Genomic DNA, 6,799 nt, shown 5'->3' with positions numbered 1-6,799 from the left:
AGTCGATTTTCCTTTCCTTGGCTAGCTTCATGATGAGTTCTTTAAGAACAAAGCATTTTTGGATTGGATGACTTATGATGCGATGATACCTACAATAGTTCGGGTCATCAACTTTTCTCATCTCTTTCGGTCGTTTGCATTCTGGCAATTCAATTAATTTCAACTTGAGCAGTTGTTCTAGCATTTCAGGCATATCGGCGTCTAGGAAAGGATAGACCTTTTGTTCCCATTCCTTAAGTGATGAGCGACGTGTCTCACGTTGTTGACCTCCTTCAGGTCTCTTTTCATTGGCCTTCACATTTTTTGTTGAAATTTTGATTGGGGCAGGATTGACATTCATTGAGTCTTTGATATTACTTTTTGCATTCCTGTCATTTTTCCTTATTTCCCGTCTTTCTTTCCTTTCTTCAGGTACGGGAGGTTTCGTATTTCCATGGCTGGAAATACTTAATTCCATGTCATGCGCACGAGTTGCCAACTCTTCAAATGTTCGAGGCTTTACTCCTTGAAGGATGTAAAGAAGTCCCCAATGCATGCCTTGGATGCACATCTCTATAGCAGATATTTCAGTAAGTCTATCCTTGCAGTCTAGACTTAAAGAACGCCACCGATTGATATAATCAACGACGGGCTCATCCTTCCACTGTTTAGTATTGGTAAGCTCCATCATGCTTACTGTGCGTCGTGTGCTGTAGAATCGGTTGAGAAACTCCCTTTCAAGTTGTTCCCAGCTATTGATTGATTCAGGCTCTAAGTCTGTATACCAATCAAAGGCATTCCCTTTTAGTGAACGGACAAACTGCTTTACAAAGAGGCCTCCTTGAGTCCCTGCATTCTCTCAAGTTTCCACAAAGTGAGCAATGTGTTGCTTAGGGTTTCCTTTGCCATCAAATTGCAAGAACTTGGGAGGTTGATACCCATTTGGCATTCTCATGTTATCAATGCGCTTTGTATAGGGTTTGGAATATATGAGAGAACTTGTGGAAGAACCTCCATATTGTGCTCGAATGATATTTGTAATCATATCCTGCAGTTGCTGGACAGATATTGAGGCCATTGAGGTGGAATGTCCATGTTGAGAAGTGCCTTCACCTCCTTTTACTTTATCATCCTTGGCGTTTTCTCCTTTGAAGGTAAAGCCAGGTGGCTGCTCAGGGCCAAGACTTGATTCACCCGAATCTTGTACCTCTAGCTTATTCATTAGGGTTGCAATTTTGACATCCTTTTCTTCAAGTGCCTTTGTGAGAAGGATGACCCTTTGTTCCATTTCAGCCATCTTTTCTTCCATGGTAGAGGTATTAGTCATCATTACTGGCATGACCTCTATAGATGACGGGGAAAATGATGAAACAGGATGAGTCAATGGTACTTCACTCCTTAAGTTTCTCATCACGGGTGAAGAGTTGATAGAAAAGGTCTTTGTTGGGGATGATTCATTACTGGTCTCCAAATCTTTTGAGGCAGATGAATCTTTAGTGGTAGCTTTCCTATTTGCAAGAAAGTCCAGAGAGGTGACAACAGGAGGTTGGCTTTCTTGGGTTGGTTGAGGTTGGAGTCGATCAAGAGCTTTGGACCGACTGCGAGTGATTGGGCCGACATACTCATCAGCACTGGAATCATCAACCACTGACTTTCGGACATTCTTGCTAGAGGCCATTGAAGCTAGTAACAAAACGATGTCGAATTTCTTTTCTTTTGAAGGAGGAAGAGATGAGAGGCAGAGAGGTCCCACTGGGCGTGCCAGAATTTGTAAGCGACTAAATTTCTCGTTTGAAATAAATCAAACAAGTAAAATAGTTTCACAAATGCGAATTTGTATTGATGATTGTGTGGTACAATTCTCTGGAATTACAAAAGAGTGATCCTCTGATTCGATCTCCTTGCAAAACTTATTGATTAGATTTATGGTAATGTGGATTTGACTTGAACACAAAATATCCTTCAATTTGGTTGAGGGATGGATTGAAGATTACTGAAACGGAATTACAATGAATCTCTGGCTATGAGCTTGTTTAGAAATTCTTTGTTCTTTGCGTTCTTTGTGTTCTTCGTGCGTTCTTCGTCTTCGAAAGTTTGTGGTAGAAGTTCTTCGGAGCTTTAGAGGCTTGAATCCGTTGAGCTTCAATGATTTGTGATTTGTTGATGTTTTCGGACACTTTTGGCTTGATTACCGTGAACTTTAAGATCTAGGCAGATGATCTGGATGATTCTGCTTCGAATGTTCTTCGATTTTTGGGGTTTGAAGTTCTTGAAGTTCTTGAAGGCTTTGAGGCTTGATCTTCACAGAGCTTTTTCACTTCTGAATTCTGGTCCCCCTAAATGTCTCAGGAAGGCTTCCATTTATAGGAATTTTGGGGTGGGTGAGCGATACATGGCGGAACTTGATTGGTGACACATGTCACAGCCTGATTGGTCCGCTTGTGTCATCGCTTACACGTGCTGGACTGCTTGAGTCATCGCTTACACGTGCGAGGCTGCTTGAGTCATCGCTTACACGTGCGAGGCTGCTTGAGTCATCGCTTACACGTGCGCTGATGCGTGATTGGTTCTTGCATGACACTTGGCAAATTTCTGTTGGCTTCTGAATAGTGATAGCAAAACCTAGCAACAATACATGGTGCTCTGTAATTGGCTGTATTTTGTGGACTTGGTAATGTGACGTGTCAGCTTGCGATAGGTCGGGAATTTTCCCTCTCTACAATCCCTAAACCCAAAAAATGACCAAATACCCCCAAAACCCAGCAAATGACCAAAATACCCCCCGAAACCTAAAAATTACCAAAATACCCCCAAAATCCAAAAAATGACCAAAATACCTCTGAAACCCAAAAAAATGACTAAAATACCCCTAAAACCTAAAAATTACTAAAATACCACCAAAACCCAAAAAATGACCAAAATACCTCCGAAACCAAAAAATGACCAAAATACCTCTAAAACCTAAAAAATGACCAAAATACCCCTAAAACCTAAAAATGACCAAAATACCTCCAAAACCCAAAAAATGACAAAAATACCCTCGAAACCCAAAAAATGACCAAAATTCCTCCAAAACCCAAAAAATGACCAAAATACCCTAAAAACCCACAAAATGACCAAAATACCTCCAAAATCTCTAAAATGAGCAAAATACCCCCCAAAACCTCTCAAATGTCCAAAATATCCCCAAAACCCAAAAACTGACCAAAATACCCTCAAAACCGAAAAAATGACCAAAATACCTCCAAAACCCACAAAATGAGAAAAATACCTCCAAAACCTCTAACATGAGCAAAATACACCCCCCCCCCCCCCCAAACCTCTAAAATGTCCAAAATATCCCCAAAACCCAAAAATTGCCAAAATACCCTAAAAACCCAAAAAATGACCAAAATGCTTCCTAAACCTTAAAAATGACCAAAATACCCCCTAAACCTTAAAAATGACCGAAATACCTTTGAAACCTTAAAATTACCAAAAATACCCCCGAAACCTAAAAAATGACCAAAATATCTCTGAAACCTGTAAAATGATTAAAATACCCCAAGACCTAAAACAATGACCAAAATACCCCAAAAACAAAAAAAAATGACCAAAATACCCCCAAAACCTAACAATTACCAAAATATGCCCTAAATCTAAAAAATTACCAAAATACTCCCTAAACCTAAAAAATTACCAAAATATCAAGTAAGGAGTATTTAAAGCACCTATTTTCTGTAAAAGGCCTGGAACACTAATGGACAAGTTGCAAGACAATATCTCCCTTTTTTTCCTTACTTGGATTGAGTAAGATAACCAAACTACTCTATCCTATTTCTTCCACAATCAAAACAGTATTATCAGTAGACACCAATACGTTGGAAATTGAATTACTGTTTACAGAACTAAAAGGAATCTTCCTGATAATAAAATAATTTGAAAATTCCTAGAAACAAAACCTCTTATTTCAAGAAATTTCAAAGATAATCTTCACTAAAAATGATAAATTACAATAAACTAAACACAAACATCAATACATTATTGCTATACAATTAAATGCCAAAAGGAAAGACTGGTTATCACACAAAAAAAAAAACCTTGCCTCACACCAATCCAAGCAATCAATGGCCTTAACTTCCAACAATCTATCATTTTTGAGATGCTTCAATTGACAGACTGCACGCCACATGACAAATGGTTCCCAGCTCAAACCACTAGATATGCAATATACATAAACATACAAAGGCACATGTGCACAAAAACTCTGAGATGCACACAGGAACTCACAGAGATGGAAAACGTTGATAATGATGAACTTTGTACTAAATGAAAATCAAATTAAAAACAACAGCATCAAGACAAAGCAATATTGCCACTAATCCTTAGAATAAATGGCATCTCCGTCCCCAACAATGAAGAAAGAACTGAAATCCTTCTTTCTCTACAACTTAGACAGCCTACAAGAAATCCTTCTGTTTCTCTACATTAAGAAATACTAACCTCATAGGCCATAGCATGATTGAGAGGCCAGTACCACAGCATATACAGAAGGGGGCATCCAAGTAGATTAATAGTTGTAAGGAAAAAATTTTGACACCTTTGATCCAGCATGCAATCACAGTGATTACATAAAAATAAAAAACCAAGACAAAGAACTATACCTGCACAAACAGTACTACAAGAGTATCAAATATGGCATAAGGATTTTACAGTGAGACCATTTTAAATAAAGATTACAGCAAGCAAAAAAGAAAAACTAAATACCTAACATTGGTAATTCTGATCTAGAATAACAATTTAAAGAAAATTTTAGCAGAGTTATATATGAGAAGCAAAAATAGCTAACATCCTAATAGCATTTGCAACAAGTAAAATTGAAAACATGGGTCTTAATAATTACAGTTCACATTATTAAAAGCATGTAAGCAAATAGAAGACCACTTCAAAAATTAACCTGAAAGTGAATTTATTATTTAGGGCATTGAGCATCAGCTAAGAAAAAGAGTAAAACAAAAAAATTTCAGAATCACACTATATATGTTTGATCAATTACAGTCCGTGCAGTAATGTATAGTTAATTGGAGGATTCAAAGCCCCAAGAAAGAAAGGAATTCTCTAACCACTAATTATAGCAAGCTTCCAAGCAGATTAGTTTTAGATTAACCGTAACTCTTTAAAACAGTAAAAGTTGTTGAAAAACCAAAAAAGTAAAACGATTTAGTGAGAGCATATAGGAAAAAAGAAAAAGGCATTATTATTGTCCTTTGATATAGAACAATCCAGAAAATTCCAAGCGTAGAAATGCCAAATATATGTAAAATTGAAAACTTTGTCACAAATCACATTCTTATATAAACTGTAAAGCAAGCAAATAGAGTATATAGAGTAAAGTTTAAAACTCAAACAACCACTTCAAATAAAGAGAAAGAGTGTGATCATACTCTCAGCAAGATATCAACTGGTGAAGAAGAAGAAGAAGAAGATGATGATCTTCTCTTTCTCTCTGTGCGTTAAAGTACAGAGGAAAAAAAAAAAAAAAAAAAAAGGCCGTGGAGCATTTGTCTTGTCTTGTATAGTGCGGACATTTTTATGATACTTAATTATCATCGTACCAAGATCAAGACGTGCGGACAAAATCTTAGATGTCTGAATTTAAAGTACACATCCGTAGTGTTTCTGCCAAAATAATAGTAACCATGTAGCTTATAACATGTACTATATGCTTATTGTTTATTGCTTATTGTATGCATGTTTTAAATGTGGTGACCCACCAAAAAAAAAACATATATATATATATATATATATTAATGTAATTATTGTGCGATGTACAAGTCAACATTAAATTACCTAATTTTTCATGTTTAAGGTCAAAATGCACTCGTTGATTGACGGCTAAATTAAGTCCTAATTTCACCCCAATGATAAAACCCATTGGTCAACTCATCTTTGACCAAAAAATATTTGACCTTCTAATTAGAATAATTTCTAGCTCATATTCTAGATATTTTCTAGCTCCCATTTGTCTTGTATGTTCACAATGTATATCCTTATCAATAGAACTTCTTAGCACATTACTCTAGATGACAGAACACACTTTATGACCTCTACTTCGTTTAGTTGAGGAGATAATCCTCCTCGACCTACCTCCCCCAGCCTTCACAGTCATAACTTGCTCGTGAAACTCTAAGTCGTAATCTTCCATACTGTTGATCTGTCCTCGAACCACTGAGCCTCCTCGAACAAGGCCTAAGGCCTAACATATATTTTTGAGCCCCTTATCCCTATAGAAGGAATTGAAAAAAAAAAAAAAAAAGACTAAGAGAGAGTTGATTATTATTTTTATTTGGGCGTATCATTTTAATCCAATGATTTTAAGTTTTTTATCATTTCAAAATTTATTGAAATAATTCAATATAAGGATATACTAGAAATATAATATCAAATACTTTTTTATATCCAATTTTCATCTCTCCTTCAAAACATTTAAAATAGAATATTAATTTTTCCCCCTTTTTTCAATTCTTCTTTTAAATGTTTTTCGATTAGAATTCTCCTTATAATAATAATAGAGTAAGACTTAGGTACAGTACTTAGATGCTATTTCTTAGGTTCCCCTCTTAAGATTCTGCCATGTGGATTTTTTCTCATGGGAAAGAAATGTATTTTTTAGTTAAGTAGTCATATGGCTAAATCTTAAAAGGGAAACCTAAGAAACAACACCTAAGGTACTTTATCTAAGTTTTATCCATAATAACTATAATAATTATATGTTTATTCATATATTTCTAGTCAAGAAAAACTTAAACCACATATATTTTTGTGTAAATATATATATATA

The sequence above is a fragment of the Quercus robur genome, chromosome 11, assembly GCF_932294415.1.
Source record: "Quercus robur chromosome 11, dhQueRobu3.1, whole genome shotgun sequence".
NCBI lineage: Eukaryota > Viridiplantae > Streptophyta > Magnoliopsida > Fagales > Fagaceae > Quercus > Quercus robur.
The sequence above is the reverse complement of the archived record's forward strand: the minus strand, read 5'-3'. Positions refer to the sequence as shown.